General features: G+C 53.0%; 1 protein-coding gene across 1 annotated transcript in view; it reads left to right on the forward strand.

The window, feature by feature from the left end:
- Positions 1–10,721: 10,721 nt before the first annotated feature.
- The window catches only part of LOC144805457 (uncharacterized), a 55,486-nt gene continuing 49,195 nt past the window's right edge, over positions 10,722–17,012 (forward strand). Inside the window, exon 1 of the mRNA XM_078672007.1 lies at positions 10,722–10,944. The gene's annotated coding sequence lies outside the window, so the exon portion shown is untranslated. The remainder of the gene's footprint in view (positions 10,945–17,012) is intronic.

Consider the following 17,012-nt stretch of genomic DNA (forward strand, 5'->3'; position numbering starts at 1 on the left):
CTCTCAACTATGAAACCACCACGGTGACATCCGGATCTTGGCGCGTTGTGCTGCCTTCGGCCTATTCGCACATCGGTCCGCTACTGACACCATCTCACAGGCTAATGGGGCGACCCACGCCGAGTTTCAGCATTGTAGGATGACCACAGCAACTTGCTGGACATCACCTCGGTGCCATCCGAATCTTGGCATCTCAACACCTAGTGGTATCTTCCATACAAAAAATATTGTTGCGCTGCCTTTGGCCCCATTCGCACATCAGTCCGCAACTTAGACATCACCTCGGTGCCATCCGGATCTTGGCATCTCAGCGCCTTGTGGTGTCAGTCAGAAAATATTGTTGCGCTGCCTTTGGCCCCATTCGCACATCAGTCCGCTACTGACACCATCTCACAGGCCAACGGGGCGCCCCACGCCGACTTTCAACATTGTAGGATGGCCACAGAAGTGCGACAACTTACTAGACACCACCTCGGTGCCATCCGGATCTTGGCGCGTTGTGCTGCCTTCGGCCTATTCGCACATCGGTCCGCTACTGACGCAAACTCACAGGCCAACGGGGCGCCCCACGCCGACTTTCAGCATTGTAGGATGGCCACACCAGTGCTGCAACTTGCTGGACACCACCTCGGTGCCATCCGGATCTTGGCGCGTTGTATTGCCTTCGGCCTATTCGCACATCGGTCCGCTACTGACGCCGCCACACGTGCCAACGTATTTTCTCCGCATTTTATACCCTATGCCGCATAACAGGTCATGTGACTTGTTTATAAAACTTTTCATTGGTTCATTTTACTTTTGGTTTCCGAATGATGGAAGGCTTGATCATATGACCTAAAAACAACACTTTTCATTGGATGAAAACTTTTTTTTTCCCCCAAACGATGAAAGCCCCACCTTGTTTCTGGATGTTTCAGACTAAACTGGCGTCAGCATGAGAGCACCACCATCTCGTAGCTCCGTCGTGAGGGTGTGAGGGTGTGTGAGGGAGGGTGAGGGTGTGAGGCTGAGTGAGGGTGAGAGGGTTGTGAGGGTGAGTGAGGGTGTGTGAGGATGAGGGGGTGAGGATGAGTGAGGGTGTGAGGGTGAGGGGGTGTGAGGGTTCGTGAGGGTGTGAGGGTGGGTGAGGGTGAGGGTTTGTGAGGGTGAGAGGATGTGAGGGTGTGTGATGGTGAGGAAGTCTGAGTGTGACTGAGGGTGTGTGAGGGTGAGGGGGTGAGGGTAAGGGTGTGTGAGGGTGAGTGGCTGTGTGAGGGGGTGTGAAGGTGTGTGAGGGTGGGTGAGGGTGAGTGAGGGGGTGTGAAGGTGAGTGAGGGGGTGAGGGTGAGGGTGTGTGAGGGAGGGTGAGGGTGTGAGGCTGAGTGAGGGTGAGAGGGTTGTGAGGGTGAGTGAGGGTGTGTGAGGATGAGGGGGTGAGGATGAGTGAGGGTGTGAGGGTGAGGGGGTGTGAGGGTTCGTGAGGGTGTGAGGGTGGGTGAGGGTGAGGGTTTGTGAGGGTGAGAGGATGTGAGGGTGTGTGATGGTGAGGAAGTCTGAGTGTGACTGAGGGTGTGTGAGGGTGAGGGGGTGAGGGTAAGGGTGTGTGAGGGTGAGTGGCTGTGTGAGGGGGTGTGAAGGTGTGTGAGGGTGGGTGAGGGTGAGTGAGGGGGTGTGAAGGTGAGTGAGGGGGTGAGGGTGAGGGGGTGTGAGGGTGAGGGTGTGAGGGTGAGGGTGTGAGGGTGACAGGGTGTGTCAGGGTGAGGGGTGAGGGTAAGGGTGTGTGAGGGTGTGTGAGGGTGAGGGTGAGTGAGGGTGAGAGGGTTGTGAGGGGGGTTGAGGGTGTAAGGGTGAGTGAGGGTGTGTGAGGATGAGTGGGTGAGGGGGTGAAATGGCCTTGGTACTGTGTGAAGCAACATCTAGGTCCCTTTGGTTGTATGCCTGTATGAAAAAAAAATAACACCTCAAATGGCTGGGCTCCGCGGTTGCAATGGACTGTGCTTACGACTCAATCCAACAAGCACTGGCAAAGGCAGAAGCTAAACGGCTGAGAGAGGGGCCATATCCTGCACAACAGGGCACTGAGCTGTGAAGAGGTGCAGAATGAACTGTTGCACAGGGAAAAGGATCTTCATATAACCTCACCCAGTCGGAAAATAATGTCAAACTCATGCAGCCTTCCTTACATTGCCATGACTATCGTACCAGCGGATAAAAAAGTCAACAGCAAATGTCTGACCAAAAGCACACTCTCTCTGTACTGTGTGGTAAAATGGCATCTCTGAATAACTGCAGCTGTCTGTCCGCAAGACCTAAAAACATTAAAGTGCACAATTCTGCAACACTGATTAAGAATTATATTTTCAGACTGCCATGTGATGCTAAAAAGAAAGAAAATGAACGTTGTTATCAGGTAATTCGTCACAGTCATCGATTTCAAACAAATTAAATGCCTGTTTTGAAAAAGGTTCGTTTTGGAAAGCGCACACTCACTAGATTCCCCAGTGACGCATGAAAACGTCCTACGCATGTGTTCCCAGCCCCTCCCAAACTCCACACTGCCAAGTCACCCAACCGGAGGGCGAACTGGGCTGGGCGTCATGCTCTCTGCAAAGCAACTCACATGACACCAAACCAAAAAAAATAGCAACAAGAAAACAAACAGAAACAAGTCGGGCGGCACAACAGGGGCTGAAAAAAGGGGAGGCTGAAAAAATAAAGGGAGACACGGCCTGGCGGCCGTGAAACTGCAGGAAGAGAGAGGGGAGGTGCTGGCGGCTGGGGAGGGGGAGGAGAAATGCAAGCAAGGCTGTGTGCGGGGAGAGAGAGGGGAGGTGCTGGCGGCACCAAGCTGGCTGGGGAGGGGGAGGAGGCAGAGGTTTCCCCAAACATATTCCTTTTACATTGTTTCAGAGACTGGACGAATTCGTAACTGTGGTTTCAATTCGATGTTCCTGTTGCAGGCAGTCCTCAAGACGACAGAAATGACTTGATTTGGTGTAGGGTATACAACGTTTCTGACTGATGCTAAATCACTGGAGGGAAGGCATTCTGAAAGAAAATACGGATTCAAAGGAAACCTCTGCGACTGTATGGAATTATTAAGCTTGTAAAGCGCCAGGCTACATCGAAGTAGACACAACTCATGCCAAATAGTCAGAACTAACCCAAACGAGGAAGGCCTCTCTCTTAAGAATTTTAACAAAGCAAACGTCTCTGAGGACAGGGCAATCATCAAAAGGGTGGGGGCTCTCTAAATTGGGATGGGCAAACCTCTTTTCAAAACGGTAAAGGGTCCTTGAACAAATGCTAATTACATAGGGGTGGGACTTTTGCGTGTAAGGGGTTGACTTTCCAATGGAGATGGGATTCACTTCAAAGAAGGGCACTCCCCTAGAGGGCTCGATGTTCCCAGCCCTAGAATGGGCATTTAGTGTCCTACGGGGATCCCGCTTGTCTATGTCCGCGTTCTGCCCTCACAGAGTACATTTTTCAACCATCCAAGCAGCCGCCTGCCTTACTGAGCTGGTTTTCATCAGGGAGGAGGAAGATTTAAAATCAGGGTTCGCAACAACACTGACCGGAAGCATTACACGAGACAAACCATTGCGGCCAGGGACTTAAAGTGGGCCCAGGATTGGGGGCGGGGGGAGGGAGAGAGAGGACATGCGAGTGCACGTTATTAGGATGGAGGGTGAGGAGGTAGTGTGAGACGCACGGGAGAACGAAGTACGCAGGAGGATGAGATACATGGGCGTGGATGGAGGTAGACTAAGAATACAATCAATATGGAGGAATGGTGTGAGGTGAGGTTAGTTCACAGATCCGGGCTATGAAATGGAGGAAAGGGGACAAGTAATGGAACAACGGATAGAGGCAGAAAAGAAAATGCTAAATTGCACACGAACATTTTAAACAGAGAAAGGAATGTAGCGGAGTACATGGTTAAGGAGTAGAAGGGAGAAAAGATGTGTAAGAGTGAACAAATCAGATGAAGTAAGGGAGAAAAAGATAATCTGTGGGACTGCATCTGCCAGGATGGATGGGAGAGTAGGAATGAAAGTTCAGTTGTCAAGGAAGTGCCATTATTTTTTTTCTGCAGGGAGAGAGAGGGGTGTTGCTGGCGGCTGGGGAGGGGGAGGAGAAATGCGAGCAAGACTGTGTGCGGGGAGAGAGAGGGGAGGTGCTGGCGGCACCAAGCCGGCTGGGGAGGGGGAGGAGAAATGCGAGCAAGGCTGTGTGCGGGGAGAGAGAGGGGAGGTGTTGGCGGCACCAAGCTGGGGAACAGATGGCAAAGACTGGCGATTTGATGCTGTGCATGCGCATTTTAACTCATTGCGCTTGCGCATTGAGCTAAAAGCGCACATGCACTGCATCAAATCGCCAGTCTAGCTAAACTCTGTTTAAGCCCCTATAGTCTCGCTCCGCTCAATGTGCATTGACAGGCGAGACCTAAAAATGGGGTCAAGAAAATGACCACCACTATGGGTGGGGCCCTTATTATGTAGAATAAGATTCATGGATGCGAGGTCAGCAATAAGATTGCTGCCTACGCTATTTTTAGGGTCCTCCAAGTGGACATTCAGATCCCCAACAACCAAGAAGTTGCTGGAGGATGTTAAAACCGAAGCTATATAATCCGAGAATTGTACCAGCCAGGCATTAGCTGGGCCAGGAGGACGATACACTAAAAGACCAGTGAGGGTGACCTTAGGATGAAGAGCAAGCTTGAAATACGCTGCCTCACAATTGCATAAGGTGACCGGATCGAGTTGGCATAGATATGCGTTCTTAAATATAATTGCAATGCCACCCCCGGTTTTTTTGGGTCGGTCACTCTTAGCAATGGCGTAGCCAACGGGTAAAGCTTCCGCGATGTCTGGACCGGAGCTCTCGTGGAGCCATGTTTCAGTGATGAATAACGCATAAGGGGATTCATCAGTGAGAAGATCAAAAATCTCACGTTTATGCTTATGCAGGGAGCGACAATTCAAGCTGAGAAAGGTATAACTAGGGTAAAAAGGAGTAATGGTCCGCTGAACAAAACAGTTACATAACTGTGGGACATCCAATGAGAAAGTGCAATGGGGGCAAAATTGTGGGAACTGATCAAGCATGTCAAAGGTAACAGCTGCATGGATAGGTATGGGTCTCAAAGCATGCAATTGATCAGCTCCATAGATGAGCCTAGGTGACGTAAATTGGTCAGGGGTCGTGGCCCCTGGGCCCGTATGGGCGCAGACGGGCACGCTATCGGCCCGACCCGCTGCGCGGATGGGAGGTGCCAGACATTTAAACAGGAAGAGGGTGGGGGGGTCGAAAGAGCTAGACCGCCAACCCTGCGCCTCCCTGCAAGATGGCGGCTCACCCCCGGATCAACCCGCGACAGCGCCTAATCGGCTGCGCGGGGTGATACACAGTGCAATGAAGGTAGCCGAGTGCAAAATGAGCAAGTGAGCAGAGAACAAGGTAAAAACAGATTAAAACAAATTTTTAAAACCAAAGTTGAGATGTGCTGCCTAACTTTCCCGGCTTTCCGCCTCAGGAAAGTGAAAGTGCTAATGCCAATCAGCACGCGGCAGGAACAGCGCGATTTAAATACCTGAGAGGGTGGGAGGGTCGAAAGAACTAGACCGCCAACCCTGCGCCTCCCTGCAAGATGGTGGCTCACCCCCGGATCAACCTGCGACAGCGCCTAATCGGCTGCGCGGGGTGATACACAGTGCAATGAAGGTAGCCAAGTGCAAAATGAGCAAGTGAGCAGAGAACAAGGTAAAAACAGATTAGAACAAATTTTTAAAACCAAAGTTGAGATGTGCTGCCTAACTTTCCCGGCTTTCCGCCTCAGGAAAGTGAAAGTGCTAATGCCAATCAGTATAGATTAATAAAGTATATTCCTCTAAGACAGGGGTACTCATAGTACGGCCCGCGGGCCGGTGGCGGCCTGGCAAGCATTACCTGGCGGCCCGCGGACCTTGCACACATCATACCAGTGTTCATTTTTTTTTCCCAAAAGAGTGTCTGCAAACTAAGTTACAGCAGCGCGACTCCTAGACTCTGCTGCTCTGTGGGGGCAGGCCGGGGGATTCCTGCCCTAGTTGGAGTGGAGCTGCAGGGGTGCTAAGAGGTGAACAACACAGCCTCATTAACATGCTAATGGTCTTTTAAAGACCTGTTAATGTGCTCAGTGCGGCTATGTGTGTGTGCTCCGAAGCTGTCTCAGCCCGGGCTGACACAGAGGCAGGGTGAGATGACAGAGGGAGAGGGAGGGAGAGGGAAAGAAAAGGAGACTAAGTGAGAAAGGGAAAGGGAGAACGGGTGAGGGAGTAAGAGAGGGAAGGAGGGAAAGGGAGGATGGAAGCAGGGCTCAAGTCGAGGTACCACGCGGGTGGACAGCGTCCCCCTACTTATTTTACCGGGAGCTCGATAACTGGAGCAAATGGAGCAGCACATTCACTATTTGGCCTCTCTGGGGTGAGATTGGAGCTCATTCAGAACGCTGCTAACACGCTGGCTTCTCTGATGCAATCGCATCTAAGGGGTGAGCGAGAGGAGGGAATGAATCTGATGGTGCAAGCCACCTTTCGTGACATCACTTCCTGTTGTGACGTCAGCGTCCCCTCTCTTCTTTTTTTAGGACTTGTGCCCTGGGTGGAAGGGAAAGGGAGGGAAAGGGACTGACAGTGAGGGAGTGATGGAGGGAAAGGGAGATCGGGTGAGGGAGTGAGAGAGGGAAAGGGAGGGGGAGGGAGGGAGGGAAAGGGACTGACAGTGAGGGAGGGAAAGGGAGATCGGGTGAGGGAGTGAGAAAGGGAAAGGGTAGGAGGGAAAGGGAGGGAGGAAGGGAGGGGGAGGGAAAGGGAGTGACAGTGAGGGAGTGAGGGAAAGGGAGACCGAGTGAGGGAGGTAAAGGGAGACAGAGTGAGGGAGGGAAAGGGAGATCGGGTGAGGGAGGGAGAGAGGGAAAGGGTAGGAGGGAAAGGGTAGGAGGGAAAGGGAGGGAGGAAGGGAAAGGGAGGGGGAGGGAGGGAAAGGGAGTGACAGTGAGGGAGTGAGGGAGGGAAAGGGAGACCGGGTGAGGGAGGTAAAGGGAGACAGAGTGAGGGAGGGAAAGGGAGATCGGGTGAGGGAGGGAGAGAGGGAAAGGGTAGGAGGGAAAGGGTAGGAGGGAAAGGGAGGGAGGAAGGGAAAGGGAGGGGGAGGGAGGGAAAGGGAGTGACAGTGAGGGAGTGAGGGAGGAAAAGGGAGACAGAGCAAGGGAGGGAAAGGGAGACAGAGCGAGGGAGGGAAAGGGAGACAGAGTGAGGGAGGGAAAGGGAGACAGAGTGAGGGAGGGAAAGGGAGACAGAGTGAGGGAGGGAAAGGGAGACAGAGCGAGGGAGGGAAAGGGAGACAGAGTGAGGAGGGAAAGGGAGACCGGGTGAGGGAGGGAAAGGGAGACCAGGTGAGGGAGGGAAAGGGAGACCGGGTGAGGGAGGGAAAGGGAGACAGAGCAAGGGAGGGAAAGGGAGACAGAGCGAGGGAGGGAAAGGGAGACAGGGTGAGGGAGTGAGAGAGGGAAATGGATCCAGGGAAAGAGAGGGAGAGAAAGGGAGTGACAGAGTGAGGAAGTGAGGGAGGGAAAGGGATGGAGGGAAAGGGAGGGAGAGAAAGGGAGTGACAGAGTGAGGAAGTGAGGGAGGGAAAGGGAGACAGACTGAGGGAGGGAAAGGGAGACAGAGTGAGGGAGGGAAAGGGAGACAGAGCGAGGGAGGGAAAGGGAGACAGAGTGAGGGAGTGAGGGAGGGAAAGGGAGACAGAGTGAGGGAGGGAAAGGGAGACAGAGTGAGGGAGTGAGGAAGGGAAAGGGAGACAGAGTGAGGGAGGGAAAGGGAGACAGAGTGAGGGAGTGAGGGAGGGAAAGGGAGACAGAGCGAGGGAAAGGGAGACAGAGCGAGGGAGGGAAAGGGAGACAGAGTGAGGGAGTGAGTGAGGGAAATGGATGCAGGGAAAGGGAGGGAGAGAAAGGGAGTGACAGAGTGAGGAAGTGAGGGAGGGAAAGGGAGACAGAGTGAGTGAGGGAAAGGGAGACAGAGTGAGTGAGGGAAAGGGAGAGAGTGAGGGAGTGAGAGAGGGAAAGGGAGGGAGAGGAAGGAAGGGAGGGAAAGGGAGTGACAGAGTGAGGGAGTGAGAGAGGGAAAGGGAGGGAGGGAAAGGAAGGGAGGGAAAGGGAGTGACAGAGTGAGTGAGTGAGAGAGGGAAAGGGAGACAGAGTGAGGGAGTGAGAGAGGGAAAGGGAGACAGAGGGAGGGAGACAGAGAGAGAAAGAGATGTGTGCATGCCGGGTCTGGTGGCTCAGTGGATGAAGGTGTCCGCTGCAGGGACCAGTGATCAACCTCATGGTCAGTTTTTTGTTGTTGCTCTAGCCGCGCCCCCTCCCCCACTGACCCCGCCCCCACTGGTGCGGCCCTCGGACACAAACCACAGTGTAAATTTGGCCCCCGAGAGAAAGTTTGTGAGTACCCATGCTCTAAGACCAGTCATCCCCCCCCTCTGGCTGGCACATGTCGGAGTGGGAGGAATTACCCTGCACCAAACCACATGTGCCCTCTGTACGCTAAAACATACCTAGTCGAGTTACCCAGTGGCCCCATGATTCTGGCCTGGACGATTAGCCTATCATGGCATAGGGTTAAAACATTTAAGCTGTAAACTTTTCCTGGCATAGCGTGCCACACCATTCAGGCTCTTCGTCCTGTATCTACCACATGGTTTTCTTGGAAATCCCCTCCGAGAATAGCGAGGGGTGGAGGGCGGGAAAAACCAGATATCTCAGGTTTAGAATTATTCTGTTGTGCCACCCTGTGGCCTAATGATTCAGACCTGAACAGTTTCTCTGTGTTGGTCATTGGGTTAAAACATGATGCTGAATGTTTTGCAATTTGTGCCGCATGGTTCACTCTCCTGTCATAGCATCCATATGTTTAAAACCACCCAATAACCTTGCACCTACAGCAAGACAGGGCCCTTGTGGGGGTTGCAAGTTGCATGACTAAAAACGTATCCCATATCTCACTGAAGGGCAAACCCTTGGTCCAACCTCAGACAAGCCTCAATCCACATGAACGAGTTCATACGCGTGCCAAACGGGAGTACTGTTTACCTGAGCTAGGTCAGCTGACAATGGGTGCATCTATTTCATTTGAGCTTGCCAGCCTACCAATGCAAAACATTACCCTTGCCCCCATATGCACTGTCCTCACCAAGGCTGAAATATGTCAGAGTGGCGTGCAAATAAACCTTGAGGAAGGCTAGAGAAACGTCTGCCCTTTTGTTAGCCCAGAAAACTAGATATCCTGCTCTTTGTGAGGCATTACAAGTACAGACCTGTTATTCACAGTAAGGCTAATACCAACTGTGCTGTAATTGCCCAAATGAGTTTATAAAGGTATCAGGATTAGAACCCCAAAGCAGCACGAATGTTGCTGCTGGCCAAATTTTGTAGCTTTGCCTATGGGTCAAAAATGTGATCCACCCTGGGTATATTCCCGCACAGCAGGTGGAGGGTATTCAAGAACTGGCTGATATAAACAACTCTACTAGCTAAACTTAGTAACGGTTAAAACTCCCCTCAATGCTCTTCCAGAGAGGATACATACACATGGCATGCTAGTATCTTATGCTTGAATTATTTGCAAGTTGTAGATATGTAACCAACCACGGGTATATGTGTTAAAATATTGTGCTGACTATCATTCATAATTTTATTAGAGCTTTTGAGCTTGTCGCTTAGATGTTGAAGTCTATGTAACATACCTAGTCCTTTTTGAAAAGCGCACTGACACCTTCGGGTAAAGTACTTTGCGCCCTATAAAATCGCATGAAATAACCAAGGTGTAAATTTCACCCTCTTGACAAACCCTGTAGTAAGTGGTGACCAGTCCGTGGTTGCTCCACGCCCAAGCAGGCGAAAAGAGCCAGAAAAGAAGCCATGGCCCCCACAGGAGCCGCACTCGCATCTAACTGCATGACCGACAGGACGAAGGCGGCATCTCAGCCCCTACAAGCAGCCCCCTTTAAAACATGTTACTGCCCTGTTCTGCTGCCGTCGCGCCCTGCACTGTGGGCGAGGGAAAGCTGCAGAAAGCGCCCAGAAGGGGCGGCGAGGCGCTGCTGCGGCCTCAGGGGGTTGTGGCCGGACACGCAGCAGCAACAGAGTTTATTTAGGTTTTGTGAGAATGCTCATGTTGTGATAAAGGGGAAAGGTCATGTTTCACCACGAACAAACCTAAAACTAAAGACAAAACGTGGAGGGAAGGAGCTGCAATCCGGACAGACTGACGGAACCAGAAGTAGAGCGGGGCGCGGGGTTCAATGTGCAGTGGAAGGACTCGGACAGAGCGCACTCGCAGCGATCGCGGTGCAAAGACACGAGTGGCGGGAGAGCCATGAGAGCTTCCCTGAGCAGAGCCGCGCCGGGCCCGGAGTCAGTGCAGCGAAGCCGAGCTGGGGGCGCGTGTCCCGGGGGGGGGGGGGTGCGGGGGTTCAAGCGCCACCCATGGGTGGGGGGGGGGTGCGGGGGCAGAGGAGGAGGACGATGCAAGGATAGCACCGGGGCACCGATGTGGAAGGAGGGGGCCCAGCGAGAGGGAGGGAGAGGAAAACGAGGCGCGGGAGGGAAGGCTGACCCTCACAGCTGCGTGCCTGGACATCGCGTCATGACCCAGGGACCTATGAAACGGCAGAACAAGGCCACGTCACTGGAACGGAAGAGAAGAACCCGATAGGAGCGAAGTATCGGAGCACGCGGAGGCGCCGATGGTCAGCTGTGAACCGCTGACCCCAGAGACGAGGGGTGCACGAGGCCGACGTCACCAACTGACCCCACAGGGGAGAGGTGCACGAGGCCGACGTCACCAACTGACCCCACAGGGGAGAGGTGCACGAGGCTGACGTCACCAACCGACCCCAGGCACGCAACTGACGGCGGTACGTGGGAGACCAGGGGTGGAGGGGCAGACTCCATCAGCCTCTGAGAGGGGGCGTTCACTCCTGGCGCATGGCGGCCGAGTCAGACTCTTCCAATCCAGTCTCCTCCCAGGGTTGAGAGAGGGTTGTCAGTGACACCCCTTCCCCCCCCCCCAGAGACCGCTGTATGATTAAAATGATACAAAAGGGGATGATGGACGGAGCGTTTCAACAAATCAAACACTCACCCCCAGTAAACTGATCTGGGTTTAATTCATCACTATTCTTTAGTTCACTCCAGGGTCGGTTTGGGATCACAATTCGGCCCGGGCACTGACGAAAAAAGTGGCCCACATTCAAGAGGCCTGGCCCATATTAAGGGGCGTGGCCCACATTCAAGAGGCCTGGCCCATATTAAGGGGCGTGGCCCACATTCAAGAGGCGTGGCCCATATTAAGGGGCGTGGCCCACATTCAAGAGGCGCGGCCCATATTAAGGGGCGTGGCCCACATTCAAGGGGCGTGCCCTTTCATGAAACACCATTTGCACAGACAAGGAATGAAAGTGGGAGGATACTGTTCTTGCACAGGACACAGGGCCAAGGTGACAATGGCCTACATGCTGAGCAACTAAAAAAAATAGCAAGGCCCCTTTATGTCACAAAATTATTCCAGCCCTTTAGCACAGGAGCACCTGAATAGTAGCATAGCCCCTGCTATTACTAACCTACTTAGCCCTCCCCAGACCTTCAGCTCAGGAGCACATGAACAGAGGTAAGGCCCCCTGCAATTAGTAAATTAATCAGCCCTCCAGGCCTCTGGAAAATGTCCTGGCAGGGGAGCACAAAACACAGCTTTCTGGGTCATCCAAGGTAGCCAGGTAGCCAGGGGGAGGCTGAGGTGAAGCTGGAGCATGAGTGTTTACCATTTACTGTACTATTACCCTTGTACCTGTGTATGGTACCCTTTTGTAACTTGCACACTTCACTTTTCTCTGGTATCACACTGTATGCTACCTCTCACTTTTGTTTGCTTTAGATACTTGCACAAGTGCCACCATTGCCTACGTAACGTTTGTTCTTGTGCTGGAGTGTCTGCCATTTATTGCAGTATTATACCTCTACTTGTACTTTGTACGCTTTTGTAACCTGCACACATATCACTTTTTCCTCCTGTAATGTACCGATTGCTACCTCATGTATTTTGGTTGCTCACTATTGTCCCTTTTGATTCATGTAACTTAACGTTTGCTTTTGTAATTTGTCCACTTGTAATTTTTCTCCTCATGTATTATTGCTGTTCCTAGTGTGAAGTGCTCTGACACCTTCAGGTAAAGTCTGCGCAATATAAAATCGCATAAATAAATAAATAAAATAAAAAAATTACAAACATCACCTGGCCCCCACAGCAAGACCCATTCTTCCTCGCCCACTATGCCCTGAATGTGAAGGGCTGTGGGAGAGGTGTTAAGACTAACACCGTTTCTGGGTTGCATGGGCCCCAGGGGTGCCGAGGTGAAAATGGCTCAAAGGCCTGAGAGACACCTGGCCCCCAGGGAGGCCGATTCTTGCAAACAATCACCCCTCCCCAGCCCAGCATCAGCTTGATTGCTTGGCAGGGCAGGGGTGAAGGAGAGGCCACAGCTGACAATCGCTGTCCGGCCGCACAGCGAGGCTGCTTTAATTTTCTCTGTCTGTCTCCGTGCACTCTGTGGGCCATTTTTTTTCTCCCCTTTTCCTAGTCCACTCTCTGTGGGCTGGGACAGGGGAGAAAAAAACCGCCCACAGAGGGCACTGAGGCACCGGCCCTTCGGCCCATGCCCGAATGCCCGCCTTGCCAATCCGCCCCTGGTTCACTCTGCCACCCCAGTTCAAACATGGCTATATGCATATCAGTCTGACCCTGTGCCTCATGGGAACAGTCCAGCCCGAACTGCCAAGCCATGTCTTCCCTGGACCGGAAACAAGCATCCTGGGACCGGTTTCAGATTCATAATCCTCATCAGCCAGGCTATCTTGAATCCAGTGGCCAAGTGAACAAGGGACTCACGTCTGAGCATACCCTGCCACACTTAGGGCGAACAAAGCGATACAAAAGGGGATGATGGACAAAGCGTTTCAACAAATCAAACACTTACCCCCAGTCATGTTTAAAATGGACACTAATCTTGCAGTGAGCTCAGAGTTCAATGTTCAGTCAGAGCTGCGCAGTCGCCCCTCTGAGCCGGGCCTGTCTGAAGCTGAAGGGTCCCCGGTGCTCCCTGAACCCCTCCTCTGTCGGGGGGCTCCCAGTGACTCTCTCTGTGACCTCCTCCAGGGATCCAGCTTGGCTCTGTTCCTCCCTCTGTCCCTCCCTCCCTCCCTTCCTCTGTCGTGTTTAAGGTCTCACAAAACTGACCAAATATGTGCGCCTTTTACACGTCCGAGACTGTAACTCCGCTCGGATCCCTCTACTTTCCCCTTTTGTATTCCTTCTCCCTCTTGATCCTCAACTCTCATGCCAAGTGGGAGCGCACCTTTTTTTCCCCCTAAAAGTGAAAATTTAGTGGGACGGTTGGAGCTTTTTAAAATGTGGTTTTATTGCTAAAAGACACAACAATATTGTTGACTGTGATATCAATTTGTCTTTTCTGTTCATATTGCAACCTTTTTTTATACAGTGTCTGAGTATCTCATATAAAAACAAATGTATTGGCATTTGAAACAATGCCACATTAGGCAGTGCAATATGAACAACCATACAACCATTTGTGACTGAGTTTTACCCCAACAGTGTTTAAACAAAACCAGTATCTTACTTATCAGCATTTGCAGTGACCAATTAAGCATAACCTGCGGCAGCACATCATTTGATTATATTAGTAGTGACCCTAATCAAACTGTGTGTCATTGGAAGCCAGGCTTAGCAGGGATTGACGTGGAGGTTCCCATATATGCATGGGTCTTGACGCAGCCGGTAGCTCCTCTACATATAATACAAGATTTTCATTACAATAAACCATATCTGTAGGAGAGTAGGGTCTGCAATCCTATGATCACCCAGATTTTTGCTTTTTGCTGCACTGGTTTACGACTTTCCCTGGCTGTGGGCCTGCTAATCAGACCCACAGCCTAGCTGTTCTCTCTATCCAAATTGTACTCAGGTACTGAATTGGCACTGGGCCCTCTCAAGTCCCTGTACCCAGGGCTGAGGTGCACCCAGAAGTCTCCCAGGGGCTGAAGCATGTATTATGCCACCCCTGGGCTGGCTAACTAAACTGACACAACTGGCTGCACGACAGCTGGGGCAAGGTGGTGTACTCACCCTTTGCTTTAGATATAGTATACCTATATCTAACCCTAAAATGGACACACAGATCTCCTATCAGTCACTCCTATGGCAGGCCTTAACAATCCTGAAGGCAGAGTGCTTGGAATCGTGTGAGATGGTGCTCTGGCATGAGCTGAGCCTGTCTGCGGCTTTCGGGATCCATCCCTTAGCCGTTTCCATGATATCGCATACCATATACTCTTAAGTGCATTATAATCCTCGCGGTTATATGCCAACTCTGGTATCGCTTTATCAAAACATGTCGAGTAAGGTGTCATAGGAATTGGAATACTAACCCCTCGCCAATTCTGGCGACGGGGTTAGCATTCCACCCTTCTAGAGGGACACGACATGTATGTAACCCCTAACCCCGGTTAAAGTCAGACAGAGCCTTAGCACCCACAAAATGGATGCTGCCACCGAGACACAAGTCTGCCCTCCTGCTGCTGGGAGTCCTCCCAGAGCAGGAGATAAGGACAAAGGGTTTCCTGCCAGGGGCGGTGCCAGCACCGTCCCAGACAGGATTTTGTGTATTGTAGGTAGGCAGGGCTTCAGAGGAAGGTGACTGCACGTGGCACCCCGGTGCTCACTGTGCATAGGCTGGCTTGAACCAGTTCCAGGGACACTCCAGACCCTGTGCTGGGGAAAAGCCCGCCAAGGAAGTGGGTGTAACCACCCCCCTCCTGGTCCCACCCCTAGGGCAGGACTTAGTCGCGTGCCAGCCCCTTTTTACAGGATAAAGGTAGGAACTGGCCCCCTTCCAAATCAGATCATCTTTGAATCCTGAAACTACTTTCCACGAAAGGAACTCAAGACTTCTTCCTAAGATTTCTCCCTTGTGACTAAGGAGTAGTCACCCTGCATCCGCAGGCACCATCTAAAGAACACTGCGGTCTGCTGCAAGTCCTTCCTCCGGAATCCGACTGCCCAGCTCGACGAGAACCGGCTTCCCTGGCACCTCTGACCTCTACCCACCTCTACAGCCAAGCTGAGAACCGTGGGTGCGACGAGACCTCGAGGGACCGGCCATCTTCAAGACTGCACGACTTCTGCACAGCAAGCCCGCCGAGTAATTTCCTGGTGAGTGCTTTGGGGTCCGAGAAGCCCCGACCCTGAGCAGCTCCAGCACCGAAGTGCAGCCTCCCAGCATCTCCACGATCTGCGTGGGGCCCTTCTGCTTTTTGCTGCTCACCGCGTTGTTTGGCTACTAGCCCGCTGGTTTGTGGCCTTCTGAACGACGCCCGATGACATCACTGCTGCTGGTCTGGTTGCTCCAGACTGGCCCTTGCTCCCTTCCCGAAGAGGAGCACCCCGGACCCTCCTGGTCCACTCAAGACGCCATTTTGAGTCCACCGCGTGGGCTTGAATTAGCCAAGGCTTGTTGCCCAATCCTGGGTAACTTCGACGCCGACAGCTTCATCCATCGTGGGACAGCTCGCCTCTCCATCCTGGTCGCCGACAACGCCTCCTGGTCCGTGAGATCTGCAGAGCCAGCGTCGCCCACTCACCTAGTCGAGGTGACTGCCATCCGGTGCCCTCCTGGTGCCCACTGACTACTGGCTAGTAGTCACGAACTTGGTCCCCTCTGCTTTCAGGTGTCATCCATCTTCCAGATCCAGGCTGGGATCAACTCGAACTATCTTCATTGGTCGCCTGCCAGCATCTTTTCTCCCAGGCTCCTGGTCCGGCAACGAGGATTCCCGACTGTAGGAAGGGGGAGTCTCTGGTTGGCGCAGTGCAACACTGGCGACAAGCAGGGCCTCTCTCTTCCTCGTCAGGGCTGAGGGTTACCTTCAAGACAACCCCTGCTTACCCTCTAGGTAGTGTGGCTTAAGCAGTCTTAGGCTAATCTCTGGGGCATGTAGGGTTAAACATTTGCAATATTACACCATCACAACCAACCCACCACACAATGACACCAAACTGTGTTTGTGAAAATATATCTCTTTATATAAATCTCAAGCAGGCTTGTAAATACAGTCTTGGTTACTTTAAAAGCAGGTTCCAGTTACTCTTTTATCAATGTCACAGTGCTTTCTCACTTTGTCTTTCTTATTCAAGAAAGGGGTTCAGGCTCTTCAATGTACTTTCTCTGTCCGTGGGCCTCTCTGCGCACTTGGGCTCCTCCGCGTAGGAAAAGCGGGCCCGGTCTGCCCACTCTCACGCTTCTGGCGGGAGCGGCGGCCGGGGAGTCAGCGTCCGCCTCTCTCTGCGAGCTGCACGGCTGTGCGCGGCTGGCGGGGGAGAGAGCGGGGGCCCGGGGAGCGTTCTTCACGCGGCTCCTGGGGCGAGGCGAGGCAGCGGGCGGTGCGAGCGAAGCAAGACAGATGCTCGCACCGCGGGGCAGGACACAATACCTTTTCTTGTGGAAGCAGCCTGGGCACGATTCAGCGCGGGGATCCGCGTCGCGGTGTCTTCCTTCCGACGTTGGAGCGAGCGGCGGCTCGGCTCTGGCTCGGGGGTTGGCGTTGCGGCGCGGGCCGGGCTGAGCAAGTGCCTCAAGGTTTCCTGGCACAGGGGGGGCACACGAAAAAGGGATAGCGATCGGCAAAGTACGCCTCTCTCGATCCAGGCGACGTTCAGGCACCCCACGCAACAGCTGTTTCTCGGACAGCGGCGGCGCGTTCAGGGGCACCAGACACGGCGGGTGCAAGCAGGCAACGGGCACCACCTCCTCTTTGCGTTGCGAGCTGCGGCTCGGGGTCAGTCACGATGTTTGGGTCAGCTGGGCTGACCTTCACGGTGCTTCTGGGCCAGGCAGGCAGCAGTCACGGTGCTTGG

Source organism: Lissotriton helveticus (genome assembly GCF_964261635.1).
Source record: "Lissotriton helveticus chromosome 1_1 unlocalized genomic scaffold, aLisHel1.1 SUPER_1_unloc_10, whole genome shotgun sequence".
Lineage (NCBI taxonomy): Eukaryota > Metazoa > Chordata > Amphibia > Caudata > Salamandridae > Lissotriton > Lissotriton helveticus.